The sequence below is a fragment of the Haemaphysalis longicornis genome, unplaced genomic scaffold (assembly GCF_048455015.1).
Source record: "Haemaphysalis longicornis isolate Haplotype H1 unplaced genomic scaffold, Haemaphysalis longicornis Haplotype H1 scaffold_5, whole genome shotgun sequence".
NCBI classification, from domain to species: domain Eukaryota; kingdom Metazoa; phylum Arthropoda; class Arachnida; order Ixodida; family Ixodidae; genus Haemaphysalis; species Haemaphysalis longicornis.
In genome coordinates this window covers 129,237,416-129,244,591 of record NW_027526385.1, presented here as the reverse complement: position 1 = coordinate 129,244,591, position 7,176 = coordinate 129,237,416, and positions in this window count along the sequence as shown.

Below are 7,176 nucleotides of genomic sequence, written 5' to 3'. Positions count from 1 at the left end.
AGGATGTCATAGAGCCATGCCGTTTCAAATGATTCTTTGATGTCAAAAAAACATGCGTCTGCAATATTTTTTGAGAACAAACGTGCATTTCATCTATGACTCTAAGGCCACCACTTGATCATTTGTTGATGGCCTCACCCTGAAACCTGCCTGGCACCTGTCCAGAAAACCATTGTCCTCCAAAAAGTACACTTGCCTTCTGTAATTATCTTCTCAAGAAGCTTCCACATGCAGCTTGTCAGTGCGATAGGCCATAACTTGCGGGTAATGTGGTATCCTTTCGCTCCTAATGAAAGGCTACTACAATCGCTTCCCTCCCAGACATGGAAACGCTCCCCGAAAGCCTGATCTAGTGTACGTGGAGATGTTTCATGCGTGTCTGGATGTAGGTGTTTTACCCTATTCCATGTAATGTGTGCACCCGTAACTGAAGGCTGTAAGCAGATTTTTACTCTCTATTGTCATGTACGGGCTGCCTTTCTACAGATGTTTTGTGCCTCATGACAGTGTTTTTGTAGTCTGCCGAAGTAGATACTTGGTGGAAGTGTTGATTCGGAGGTCGGCCTGGCCTTCGAGTGTGTCCCCTTTTTTGCTGACAAGTGGCACGCTGTGTGTCTTTTGTCCGTTGTGTGCTTATTCAGGTCCATACTTTTTGTGCGTCTGCATACGAATTTATGGAGGTGAGAAAGGCGGACAAACTCTCCCTTTTCGCCCCACTGCGCACAAGTTCCCAAGTGTCTCCGTCTGTTTAAGGGACATGGGGTTCTGCAAGGTGGGTTACCGACGAAAACTACCCCACGCCTTGTCCTGTGCCTCTCGCGCCCGCCTACAGGATTTGTTCCACCAGGGCCTTCTTGGGTTGCATGAGGCACCTGCGTCCTGAGAAATGGACTTTTCGGAAGCGTCAAGGATTGCGCTGTAATGAGTGTGGCTGCTTCCTTCCTGTGTAGTTGTGTATAGATGGGTGGTGTAGTTTTGTCGTGTCGGGTAATTATTCTCCAGTTCACTCTGGCTTCATTGAACCGTTTAGGGAGATTGGTCCTGTTTGGCCCTTTACCTATGTATTTTAGGGAGGTATGGAAGAGGCCACTGCGACATGGGTCTTTGCCAACACCCTAGTCAAATCAAGAAAAGAGAACAGCAGACCGTAAGGCCAAGTCAAGAGTATGTGTTGTGTGCTGATTTGTGGTATGTAGGCTGTTTTTTTTGTTGCAAAGACATGCTGCAGAATATCGTAGAAATTTCTGTATCAGGCCACATCAGGCAACCGAGTCAGCAAAGCCCAAGAGATAAGTGTGCACATACAGGTCACCTGTGAGGGTGTACTGTTCGGGCAGCTTGTAAACCAGTGGCTCGAACTCACACCTTTAAATTGCAAAATTAGAAGGAATGTAAATGAATCATACCGTTATCAACCTACTAAATATAACGGTGCGACTCGCTACAGCTTCAAGGGCAGTGTTCAAGATATCTGGGACACATGCTAAGGGACACAAGCTAAGGCCACAAAGCCATTAGAATGTGTGCAGCCATCCTATCCTCTCTGAATAACATAAAACTAATCAGGAAATTTGGTTTTTTAAGACAAATGCTTTTCATCGACAAACATTTGACCTATTAAAACGCTGCATCAGGTGCACTTCGTCAAGAATATTCAGAAGGCCCATGCGGTTCTATTGAACAGTATTTCCTTTTCCCAATATGAAGTTTTCAGGGCCACTGTAGTGTCAATATTTATTTAATGTCTTTTGAGGCTTGAACTATTGCAGGTTTTTTTACGCTCTCTGCTAGGTTTTGAAGGAACGGCAGGAACAGCGTTCCTTCTGTAAACGTTACATCAGTAGGAATTGGCTTTTTTTTGTCAAAGCTCGGGTACAAAAATCCCCAAGTGGCTACTGTGTTTCTCTTCCTACAGGCTGGCCTCTTTGCCCGCCCTTCAGCGGAACATGCTTCATTGAAGGTCAAAGGCAGAAGAATAACAACGCAGCGCGCCGCAGCTTGTGCTTGCATTCATTCGGGTTGAGCTAGCGCGGCGTTCGACAGGTGAATACCGCAGCCGCGAAAATTCCTTGCACCTTTCATCGTTTGTCTGGGGAGGCCAGAATGCGCGTGTGACCGATAGAAATGTTCCCTGCCTGGGAAATGTTTTTAAGTCCCAGCAGCGCTGGAGCTATACTACAGTATAGGGACCGGGCGGCCGTTGTATGGCACCACCGTCGTTTCAGCGAACAGCGCCACCCGTGGCGAACCGCTCGTCAGTGGAATGATGGTGGCGGTCAGCGCAGCGTAGTTGTGCATGGCTTTCTGCCGTTTTTCTGCGGCGCGGCTTGCAAAGCGTACGTAACCGCACGTGCATTTTTCAGATCAGTAAATCTTGAGTGTGGATGTGACGTTTACGAGGCATGGCATTGTTTGTTATTTACGCCCATACTCAGTATTTACAAATAGCAGACGACGCTCAAGCGCCAAGCTGGAAGTCAAGCTGGAAGTGAAAGTTCGTTGCTTCTTGAAATTTTTTAATGCCTGCATGCAGTTTCGCGAATCGAGGAGTATATTGCCGGTAAATACTCCCACAAAGCCGATGTGTGCAACCGATCTAGGAATGCTGCGGCGCTGGCCTTTGGCAGTTGATGACGAAACGGCGTCGACGTCGTGCACAAGCGAAAGACAAAGTTGGAGGGTGTCTTCGAAGATTTACCTCAAAACAGAAATTGTGACGAACGACGCTTCTGTAACTTCATTACCTACGGCTGAAACGTGTTTAATTTCACAGAAATGCTCTTACTACAGTCATCGGGAATCGTTGATAGAATAAATACTGCATGATAGTAGAATGTTATTGCTTGTCCTGGAGAAGCATTGCTTTACAAGAATTGCAACGGTTGCTGGCTAGCTGGTAAATGGTTTTTCAAAAACCAATTCCTTGGGGCCTGAAGGACGCAAGACAGGAGGGTGTCCGAAACCTGTACTCAGCTTCACAACTGAATGCTGCGGTTACAAGCTGCCACCTATGCTTGAAAAATCCTGCACTCTTCCGTCTAACGACGATGATGGTTTATCGCAAGGCTTTCTCGTATGGGTTTTCTTGGTTGCCTTCTGGATTTAAACTTTGACTAGCTTGTTAAGCGTCGAATTTGACCAGCACGCAGTTTGGTCTTTCGATCGCAGCGTCTTTGACTGACCATTTCCCAATCGATTTCGCACAAAGAAAGCTTTGTGTTCTACCATCATAATCATCAGACGGAGGGCTAGATGATCTTGCTGTTTAATTTTGAACTTCTATGCCCCCTCTACAAATCTAAACTTTTTCCAGCGTGTCGGAAATGTGTCTGTGGTGAAGGACTCAGGCTTATGCAGCCATATTTGAGGCAACTATTTGCGCGTTTTTGGTGTCTTCACCAGGCATTACAAAATTTTTTAGGTACTCTGTAAAGAATGCTTAAGCATTAAAAACACCGGCTAACGTTAACACTGCTACATTTCTTAACTATCGGTGCGAACTTTATTCTACGCAGGTGGTAAAACGGGAAGGAGAGGAGGAATGGTTTGTAGCTTGGGCTGTTGAGTCGGTGAATGACTTTGGTTCTTGATAAAATGATCACCACAAACGTGGGATTTCCACTTCGGCTTTCAGGCTCCCATGCTGTTACAGTGTCGCTCACCAAAACCGAAGGTACAAAGCTCACGGTTAAAGAAAGTGTAAACTACCGCAACATTTCTACGGCTACACGGTAATCCATCTCGTATGTAGGTGCCTTTATATTTAAAGCAAACGTATCGAGGTATCCAAGCGCTAAGGCTGGCGTGAAAACCGTAGTCATTGAAACCAGGGAAGATAATTTAAAGTGGTGAGAAATGACTTCTAATATTGCTAATAGTTTTATTACTACTCAAATCGCGCGGAGCCAGGCGCAGAGCGCTGGAAAAAGCGCTCGTGTCAATGTTGCCCTTCCCCAACCTTACAAGCATTCAATACGTTTGCGTAGCCGTTAGTGCTGTTAAGAAGAAAATAATACTAATAATAGTAGTTTTATTCGTACTGAGAACGCGTGGAGCCAAGCGCAGATCACTGCATAAAGTACTCATGCCATTGCAGCCGATATCCAACTTTAGACGCGTCGGACAAGTTTACGTAGTCATTACTGCATCTAAGAACCCAACATATCTGTTTAGACTTCGTTTCATTTCACATGTCTGCTCACAACGCCACCAAAACATACAAAGCACCGAAGCAAACACGAAAAAAACAACGTGAGACTGTGTAGTTCAATGCACCGGCTCAATCCACTGACGAGGGGAGCGCCGAGTGGTGGCGCCACCCGTCCAGCTGCCCGGTCCCTATATTGTCAAGGCTGTTGACCGCTTTAGGGCGAGCGAGCCGCGGGTGCGTCGATGTCGAGAGAGTTGATCTTGCTGTGAGGTCATTCAAAAGTCCCCGGGATTGCAGGAGCACCGGGTCCATGGGGATTGTTCAGAAGGGCAGGTTTGGACTCCTCAAAGGAATGCGTGAGCTTGTTGTCACCAGTTGCTTAATCGCAAGGTTTTTCGCTATCATGGATCCCAGGCGGTTCTATGCGAGACAAGGTGACAAAAGACATAAAGACTCAGCTGGCTGCGGTGACTAATCCGTCCAGCGCAGATCTTACCACCTCGACCGTGCCCGAGGATTTCTTTTCATTTAGGCAGCAAACCCTTCAAGCCGGGTCACACGATCAGCTGTCGCGGTACGTGCTGGTACCAGTTCACTACTCGCTGTCGCAGATGAAGAACTTCGAGGGACTGAACGAGCTGTTCGCCAAGCACAACACTTCCGTACCCTCAAACGCTTGCGTGGAACAGCTCCTCAAGAAAAGAAGGAATAAACGTAAAGGAAAGGCAAGAATGTCAACCAGGCTGTGGCCTAGTTTCCTATCCTACACGTGGGAAAGAGAACAAAGCGAAAAAAGTTGAAAACAGTAAAAGAAGGAGAAGATAAAGAGAGAGCGTAAACAGGTGTTGCCAGCGTTACGACACTATAGGAGATATAGTTCATTGACTTCATATTCTTTTTGCAGCAGTGTACTTTGCAAGGTTGTTGCTTTTAGAAAGCATAGGAGCGCTTTTGTGGTCTTGTGCTAGATGGCGGTAAAAGCCAATGGCCCAAGATTTTCTCCTCAGAAAACGGCCGCCGAGTATCGAGCTTCCGTAAAGTCGAGGAGAGCTGCCTCCTTGCCGACGAAAAACGCGGACATTTGCATAAAAGATAGTATATGGTCTCACGTGTGTCACAGATTTCACACGACTCATTGTCTGCCGTTCTAATGAAATAGGAGTAAGCATTTGTGAAGAAGGCTCCAAGCCAGAGATGACAATCAAAGGTTGCATCAGTCCGATAGTGGCCTATTGAAGGAGGACCCTGAAGATATGGGTGTAGGGCATGAATACGAGAGCTCGTGTACTCTTAAGTAGTCCACTTGTCTATCCTGGTCTTCCAGGCAAGTTTACGAAAACTCATAGCGGCGTCCATCCTGGACAATAGAGTAGATATGGTCTGTGACTTTTGCTGTGCGAAGCAGTTGGCAGCGTCGGAACTTCCATTGCCGGCAATGCTACAGTGACTGGGAAGCCACTGGAAGGCAATGTCATGACCCGCTTGAGCGGCATTGTCCTACAGTAGCCTTACCTCGGCCAGCAGCTGTAAATGTGGTCTTCGGCCCAGGGCTGACTGGACCTATTGGAGCGCGGGCTTGGAGAAACAGAAGCTTGCCGATCTTCGGCATGAGGCTTGTTTATTTGTGTGAAGGGTGCAGCAGATGGCGCGAAGTTCCGTAGCCATTGAAGCGGTGGGTTGGGCTGTCTTGAATTCCGTGGACATCGACAGTCGTGGTATAACAACGGGGCCGGGAGAACCAGATGTGTTTACAGAGCCATCGGTGTACATAAGGGTGCGGTCACTGTATGTCTCCTGTAGATAGATGAGAATCAGCTGCTATAATGCTACAACGGGGCATTTTATACTATTACTAGCGTCGGGCAATCTCGCTTCTTTGTTACCCTGGCATAGTAAAGCATACTCGTGGCCGCAGCGTACACCAAAGTAAGAGAACAGGCCTCGTCACAGTCGTATTTTTGAAATACTACAGACGTGGGCAGCATATTCGCTGGCATATTCGATGGCATATCCAGAAGGTGGGGATCAGGCAGTCCGGTTAAGTGTCTCAAATGCGCCCTGTTTGTATTAATTGTCAGGTAGGTGGACAAAGGGTCATCACGAGCCACAGCAATGGTTGCAGCTACTGACGTGCACCGTGATAGGTCAAGGCAAGTTTGGAGGGCCTGCGTTTGTATCCCTTGAAGTTCCTGAATATTTGTGGGCCATGTATCCGAAAGTACAGAGAAGCTGTACTGTACAGAGCCGAAGAATAGTGCATAATAAAGCTTCAGGATTGATTTCATGGGCGTTGCCGAAGTCTTGCCGCGAATGAACTGAAAAAAAAATTGGGTACTGCAGACAGCCGCTTCTTCATACATCGTACGTGGAGGCTCCAAGGAAGGTTTTCATCGAAAATTACGGCAAGACACTTGTGACATTTCACATAAGAGACCTTTTAGCCATTAATTTACAAATGGTGTGCATACATGGGCTTCCGCAAAAACGCAAGCACAGAGCATTGGCAGGTAGACACTTTCAACCCCTTCGTGTGCAGATAGAAGGTGGTCAAGTCTTCAGCCTTTTACGGGCGCGCTGTCACGTGCACTCCTGTCACTACATTTGCCCATAAGCAAATGACATTCGCGTATGTCGACAGATGAGCTGTTCTTGAAAGGCAAGTTGCCAGGCCGATGAGTGTTAGGTTTACAACGTGGGGCTCAAGACGCCTCCTTGGGGGACATCTCGGTGTGTATACTCTACTGACGTAAGGTCATTTGGAGTTATTACAAAGGATGACCTCCCCAAAAGGTAACTCCGCAACCACTAATAGACACCGCCGCCAAGCCCCACTGCCTGTATTGGCTTAAGAATGGCATCGTGCTCCCCATTGTAATATGACCCTTTGACATCCAGAAACAGCCCAACGCATAAGCGGTTGGCGTGTCTCTGCAGTAGTACAAAAATTACCACGTCGATGACAGAATCGATGGACGAACGGCTACGACGGAAACCTAGCCATGACTGCTGAGTAGACGTTTAAGTGC